Raw genomic sequence first — 6,837 nt, 5'->3', positions numbered from 1 at the left:
TGGTCCTAATCCTTACCCTGAAGTGGTCTGGGCCAAATGAAGAAAAGATGAAGACGTAGGCCGAACATTTACGCTGAAGTGGCCTGGGCCCAAAGAAGGGAAGTGTGGGCCTGGGCCTAACCCTTACACTGAAGAGGCCTGGTCCTGAACCTGATCTTGAAGAGGTCTGGGTCCAATGAAAAAAAGGTGTGGGCCTGGGAAAAACCCTTACCCTGAAGAGGCCTGGGCCCAATAAAGAAAAGGTATAGGCCTGGGCCAAAACATTACCTTGAAGAGGCCTGAGCCACATGAAGAAAAGATGTGGGCCTGGGTCAAAACCTTATCATGAAGGGGCCTGGGCCCAATAAAGAAAATATGTGGGCCTGGGCCTACCCTTTACACTGAGGAGGCCTGGGCCCGATGAAAAAGAATGTGGGCCTGGGCCTAACCCTTACCCTGAAGATGCCTGGGCCCAATGAAGAAAGTTGTAGGCCTGGGCCTGAACCTGCCCGTGAAGAGGCCTGGGCACAATGAAGAAAATATGTGGGCCTGAGCCTAACATTTACGCTGAAGTGGCCTAGGCCCTATGAGGAAAGTTTTGGGGCTGGGCCTAACATTTATGCTGAAGTGGCCTGGGCCCAATGAAGAGAAAATGTCGGCCTGGGCCCAAACCTTACCTTGAAGAGACCTGGGCCCAATGAAGAAAATATGTGGCCCTGAACATAACATTTACTCTGAATTGGCCTGAGCCCAGTGAAGTAAACACGTATCTCTGGGCCTAATATTTACACTAAGTGGCCTGGGCTCAGTAAAGAGAAGATGTGGGCCTGGGCCTAACATTTACGCTGAAGTGGCCTGGGCCCAATGAAGAGAAGATGTGGGCCTTGGCCTAACATTTACGCTGAAGTGGCCTTGGTCCAATGAAGAGAAGATGTGGGTCAGGGCCTAATCCCCATGCAAAATTAGCCTGAGCACAATGCAAAAGTGATGTTTGCCTGGGTCAAAGACCATGAAGTGGCCTGGGCCCAATGAAGAAAGAATGTGGGCCTGTGCCTAACCCTTATGCAGAAGTGGCCTGGGGGCAATGAAGAAAAGATGTGGGCCTGGGCCTAACCGTTCACCTGAAGAGGCCTGGCGCCAATGAAGGAAGATGTAATCCTGGGCCTGAATGTTACCCGGAATTGGCCTGATCTTAATGAAAATGATGTGGCCTGGGCCTAACATTTACGCTGAAGTGGCCTGGGCCCAAAGAAGAGAAGTGTGGGCCTGGGCCTAACCCTTACCCTGAAGAGGCCTGGGCCCAATGAAGAAAGGTGAGGGCCTGGTCCTGAACCTGAACTTGAAGAAGTCTGGGCCCAATGAAAAAAAGGTGTGGGCCTGGGCCAAACCATTACCTTGAAGAGGCCTGGGCCCCATGAAGAAAAGATATGGGCCTAGGCTAAAACATTACCATGAAGAAGCCTGGGCCCAATAAAGAAATATGTTTTCCTGTTCCTATCCATACAAATGAGGAAGCCTGGGCCCAATGAAAAAAAGAGGGTGGCCTGGGCCTAACTCTTATACTGAAAAGGCCTGTGCCCAATGAATAAAGATGTGTGCCTGGGCCTGAACTTGAACGTGAAGAAGCCTGGGCCCAATGAAGAAAAGATGTGGGTCTGGGCCTAACATTTAAGCTGAAGTGTTATGGACCCAATGAGGAAAGGTGTAGGCCTGGGCCTAACATTTATGCTGAAGTGGCCTAGGCCCAATGAAGAGAAAATGTCGGCCTGGGCCCAAACCTTACCTTGAAGAGGCCTGGGCCCAATGAAGAAAATATGTGGCCCTGGACATAACATCTACACTGAAGTGGCCTGGGCCCAATGAAGAAAGATGTGGGCCTGGGTCTAACCCTTACACTGAAGTGGCTTGCACCCAAGGAAGAGTGGGCCTCGGCCTAAACTGAACACTAAATTGTCCTGGGCCGAATATAACAAGGTACTTACCTGGCACAAACACCATGAAGTGGCTTGGGCCCATGAAGAAAAGATGTGGGCGTGGGCCTAACATTTATGCTGAAGTGACCTGAGCCCAATGAAGTGAAGATATGTGCCTGGGCCTAACCTTTACCCTGTAAGGCCTAGGCAAAATGAAGAAAAGATGTAGGCCTGGGCCAAACCCTTACTCTGAATTGGCCTGAGCCCAATGAAGTAATCACGTAGCCCTGGGCCTAACATTTATACTAAGTGGCCTGGGCTCAGTAAAGAGAAGATGTGGGCCTGGGCCTAATCCCCATGCAAATTTGGCTTGGGCACAATGCAAAAGTGAAGTTTGCCTGGGTCAAAGACCATGAAGTGGCCTGGGCCCAATGAAGAAAAGATGTGGGCTTGGACCTAACCATTCACCTGAAGAGGCCTGGCGCCAATGAAGGAAGATGTAGGCCTGGGCTTGAGTGTTACCCAGAATTGGCCTGATCGTATTGAAAATTATGTGGCCTGGGCCTAAACCTTACCCTGAAGTGGCCTGGTCCAAATGAAGAAAAGATGTGGACATGGGCTGAACATTAATGCTGAAGTGGCCTGGACCCAAAGAAGAGAAGTGTGGGCCTGGGCCTAACCCTTACCCTGAAGAGGTCTGGGCCCAATGAAGAAAAGATGTGGGTCTGGGCTTAACATTTACACTAAGAGGCCTGGGACCAGTAAAGAGAAGATGTGGGCCTGGGCATAACATTTAACGATGAAGTGGTCTGGGCCGAGAGAAGTAAATACGTAAGCATGGGCCTGATCCTTACCCTGAAAAACCTGGGCCCAATGAGCAAAATATTTGGGCCTCAGCCAAACCTTTAGAGTGAAGAGGTCTGGGCCCAATGAAGAAAGATGTGGGCCTGGACCTGACCGTTAGCCTGAAGAGGCATGGGACCAGTGAAGAAAAGATGTAGGCTGGGCCTAACATTTATGCTAAAGTTTCCTGGGCCCAACGAAGAGAAAATGTCGGCCTCGGCCCAAACCTTACCTTGAAGAGGCCTGGGCCCAATAAAGAAAATATGTGGCCCTGGACATAACATTTACGCTGAAGCGGCCAGGGTCTAATGAAGAAAGATGTGGGCCTGGGTGTAACCTTTACACTGGAGTGGCTTGCGCCCAAAAAAGAGAATACTTGGGCCTGGGCCTAACCGGAACGCTAAATTGGCCTTGGCCAAATGTAAAAAGGTACTTACCTGGGGCAAACACCATGAAGTGGCCTGGGCCCAATGAAGAAAAGATGTGGGCGTGGGCCTAACATTTACGCTGAAGTGGCCTGGGCCCAATGAAGTGAAGATGTGGGCCTGGGCATAAGCTTTACCTTGTAATGCCTGGGCAAAATGAAGAAAGGATGTAGGTCTGGGCCTAGCCCTTACTCTGAATTGGCCTGAGCCCAATGAAGTAAACATGTGGCCCTGGGCCTATCATTTACACTAAGTGGCCTGGGCCCATATAGAGACGAGGTGGGCCTGGGTCTAACCTTTACCCTGAAAGGCCTGGGCAAAATGAAGAAAAGATGTGGGCCTGGGTCTAACCCTTACTCTGAATTGACCAGAGTCCAATGAAGTAAAGATGTAGCCCTGGGGCTAATATTTAAACTAAGTGGCCTGGGCTCAGTAAAGAGAAGATGTGGGCCTGGGCCTAACATTTATGCTGAAGTGGCCTGGGCCCAATGAAGAGAAGATGTGGGCCTGGGCCCAACCCCGACGCAAAATTGGCCTGAGCCCCAGCAAAAATGATGTTTGCCTGGGTCAAACACCATGAAGTGGCTTGGACCCAATGAAGAAAAGACGTGGGCCTGAGCATAAAATTTATGCTGAAGTGGCTTGGGCCAAATGAAGAGAAGACGTGGGCCTGGGCCTAACCCGCACGTAAAATTGGCCTGAGCCAATGAAAAAAGATGCTTGCCTGGGTTAAACATCATAAAGTGGCCTGGGCCCAATGAAGAAAAGATGTGGGCCTGGGCCTAACCTTTACACTGAGGAGGCCTGGGCCCAATGCAAAAAGATGTGGGCCTGGGCTCGAACCTTACCTTGAAGAGGCCTGGGCCCAATAAAGAAAATATGTGGCCCTGGATATAACATTTACGCTGAGGTGTCCTGGCCCCAATGNGGGCCTGGGCCTAACCCTTACTCTGAATTCGCCTGAGCCCAATGAAGTAAACATGTGGCACTGGGCCTAACATTTACACTAAGTGGCCTGGGCCCAGTATAGAGAAGTTGTGGGCCTGGGTCTAACCTTTACCCTGAAAGGCCTTGGCAAAATGAAGGAAAGATGTGGGCCTGGGCCTAACCCTTACTCTGAATTGGCCAGAGTCCAGTGAAGTACAGATGTGGCCCTGGGCCTAACATTTACACCAAGTGGCCTGGGCTCAGTAAAGAGAAGATGTGGACCTGGGCCTAACATTTATGCTGAAGTGGCCCGGGCCCCATGAAGGAAGATGTGGGCCTGGGCCTAACCCCGACGCAAAATTGGCCTGAGCCCATGAAAAATGATGTTTGCCTGGGACAAACACCATGAAGTGGCTTGGGCCCAATGAAGAAAAGATGTGGGCCTGAGCCTAAAATTTATGCTGAAGTGGCTTGGGCCCAATGAAGAAAAAATATGGCCTGGGCATAACATTTATGCTGAAGTGGCCTGGGACCAATGAAGGGAAGATGTGGGCCTGGGCCTAACCTGCACGTAAAATTGGCCTGAGCCAATGCAAAAAAGATGTTTGCCTGGGTCAAACATCATATAGTGGCCTGGGCCCAAAGAAGAAAAAATGTGGGCCTGGGCCTAATCTTTACACTGAGGAGGCCTGGGCCCAATGAAAAAAGATGTGGGCCTGGGCCTAACCCTTTCCCTGAAGAGGCCTGGGCCCAATTAAGAAAGTTGTAGGCCAGGGCCTGAACCTGACTGTGAAGATGCCTGGGCCCAATGAAGAAAAGATGTGGGTCTGGGCCTAACATTTAAGCTGAAGTGTTATGGACCCAATGAGGAAAGGTGTGGGCCTGGGCCTGAACCTTACCCAGAGGAGGCCTACGCCCAATGAAGAAAATATGTGGGCCTGGGCCTGACCCTTACCCTGACGAGGCCTGGGCCCAATGAAGAAAATTTATGGACCTTGGGCAGACCCTTACACTTAAGAGGCCTGGGCCCAATGAAGAATACATGTGGGCCTGAGCCTAACATTTACGCTGAAGTGGCCTAGGCCCAATGAAGAAAGTTTTGGGCCTGGGCCTAACATTTATGCTGAAGTGGCCTAGGCCCAATGAAGAGAAAATGTCGGCCTGGGCCCAAACCTTACCTTGAAGAGGCCTAGGCCCAATGAAGAAAATATGTGGCCCTGGACATAACATTTACGCTGAAGTGGCCTGGGCCCAATGAAGAAAGATATGGGCGTGGACCTAACATTTACGCTGAAGTGGCCTGGGCCCCATGAAGAAAAGATGTGGGCTTGGGCAAAACCTTACACTGAAGTGGCCTGGGCCCAAAGAAGAGAAGATGTTATCCTGGGCCTATTCCATAAACTGAAGAGGCCTGGGCCCAATGAAGAACATTGTGGGCCTTCGCCTGAAGGTTACTCGGAATTGTCCTGGGCTTAATGAAAATGATGTGTCCTGGTCCTAGCCCTTACCGTGAAGTGTCCTGTGCCCCATGAAGAAAAGATGTGGGTCGGCATAACATTTACGCTGAAGTGGACTGGGCCCAAAGAAGAGAAGATGTTGGCCTGGGCCTAACCCATAAACTGAAGAGGCCTGGGCCCAGTGAAGAAAGGTGTGGGCCTGCTCCTGAACCTGACCTGAAGAGGCCTGGGCACAATGAAGGAAAGATGTGGGCCAGGGACAGACCCTTACCCTGAAGAGGCCTGGGCCCAATGAAGAAAAGATGTGGGCCTGGGACAGATTCTTACCGTGTAGAGGCCTGGTCCCAATGAAGAAAAATGTGGGCCTGGGCCTCACCCTTATACTGAAGAGGCCTGGGCCCAATAATGAAAATATGTGGGCCTGGGCCTAACATTGATACAAGTGTGGCCTGGGCCCAATGAAGAAAGATGTGGGCATGGGCTTAACATTTATACTGAAATAGCCTGGGCCCAATGAAGAGAAGATGTTGGCCTGGACATAACATTTACGAGGAAGTGGCCTGGGCCCAATTAAGAAAGATGTGGGCCTGATCCCAACCCTTACACTGAAGTGGCCTGGGCCCAATGAAGAAAAGATTTGGGCGTGGGCCTAACCTCAACAGAAAATTGGCCTGGGCCAAATGCAACAAAGATGTTTGCCTTGGTCAAACACCATGAAGTGGCCTGGGACCAATGAAGAAATGATGTGGGCCTGGGCCAAACCCTTACCCTGAAGTGGCCTGGACCCAATGAAGAAAAGATGTGGGCCTTGGCTAAACCCTTACCCTGAAATGGTGTGGGCCCATTAAGAAAAGATAAGGGCCTGGGCCAAACCCTTACCCTGAAGAGGCCTGGGCCCAAAGTAGAAAAGATGTGGGCCTGGGCCTAACATTTACGATGATGTGGCCTGGGCCCAATGAAGAATGATGTGGGCCTGGGCCTAACATTTATCCTGAAGTGCCCTGGCACAAAAAAGAAATGATGTGGGCCTGGGCCTGACCCTTACCCTGAAGAAACCTGGGCCCAATGAAGAAAAGATGTGGGCCTGGGCCTCACCCTTAGGCTGAAGTGGCTTCTGCCCAATGAAGAAAAAATGTGGGCTTGGACCTAACCCCCATGCAAAATTGGCCTGGGCCCAATGCAACAAAGTAATTTGCCTGGGTCAAAAACCATGAGGTGACCTGGGCCCAAACAAGAAAATATGTGGGCTTGGGCCTAACCCTTATGCTGAAGTGCCCTGAGCCCAATGAAGAG

Source organism: Alexandromys fortis, unplaced genomic scaffold (genome assembly GCF_014885135.2).
Source record: "Alexandromys fortis isolate MF-2015 unplaced genomic scaffold, M_Fortis_MF-2015_v1.1 scaffold_359, whole genome shotgun sequence".
NCBI lineage: Eukaryota > Metazoa > Chordata > Mammalia > Rodentia > Cricetidae > Alexandromys > Alexandromys fortis.
Note: the sequence above shows the minus strand (reverse complement) of the source record.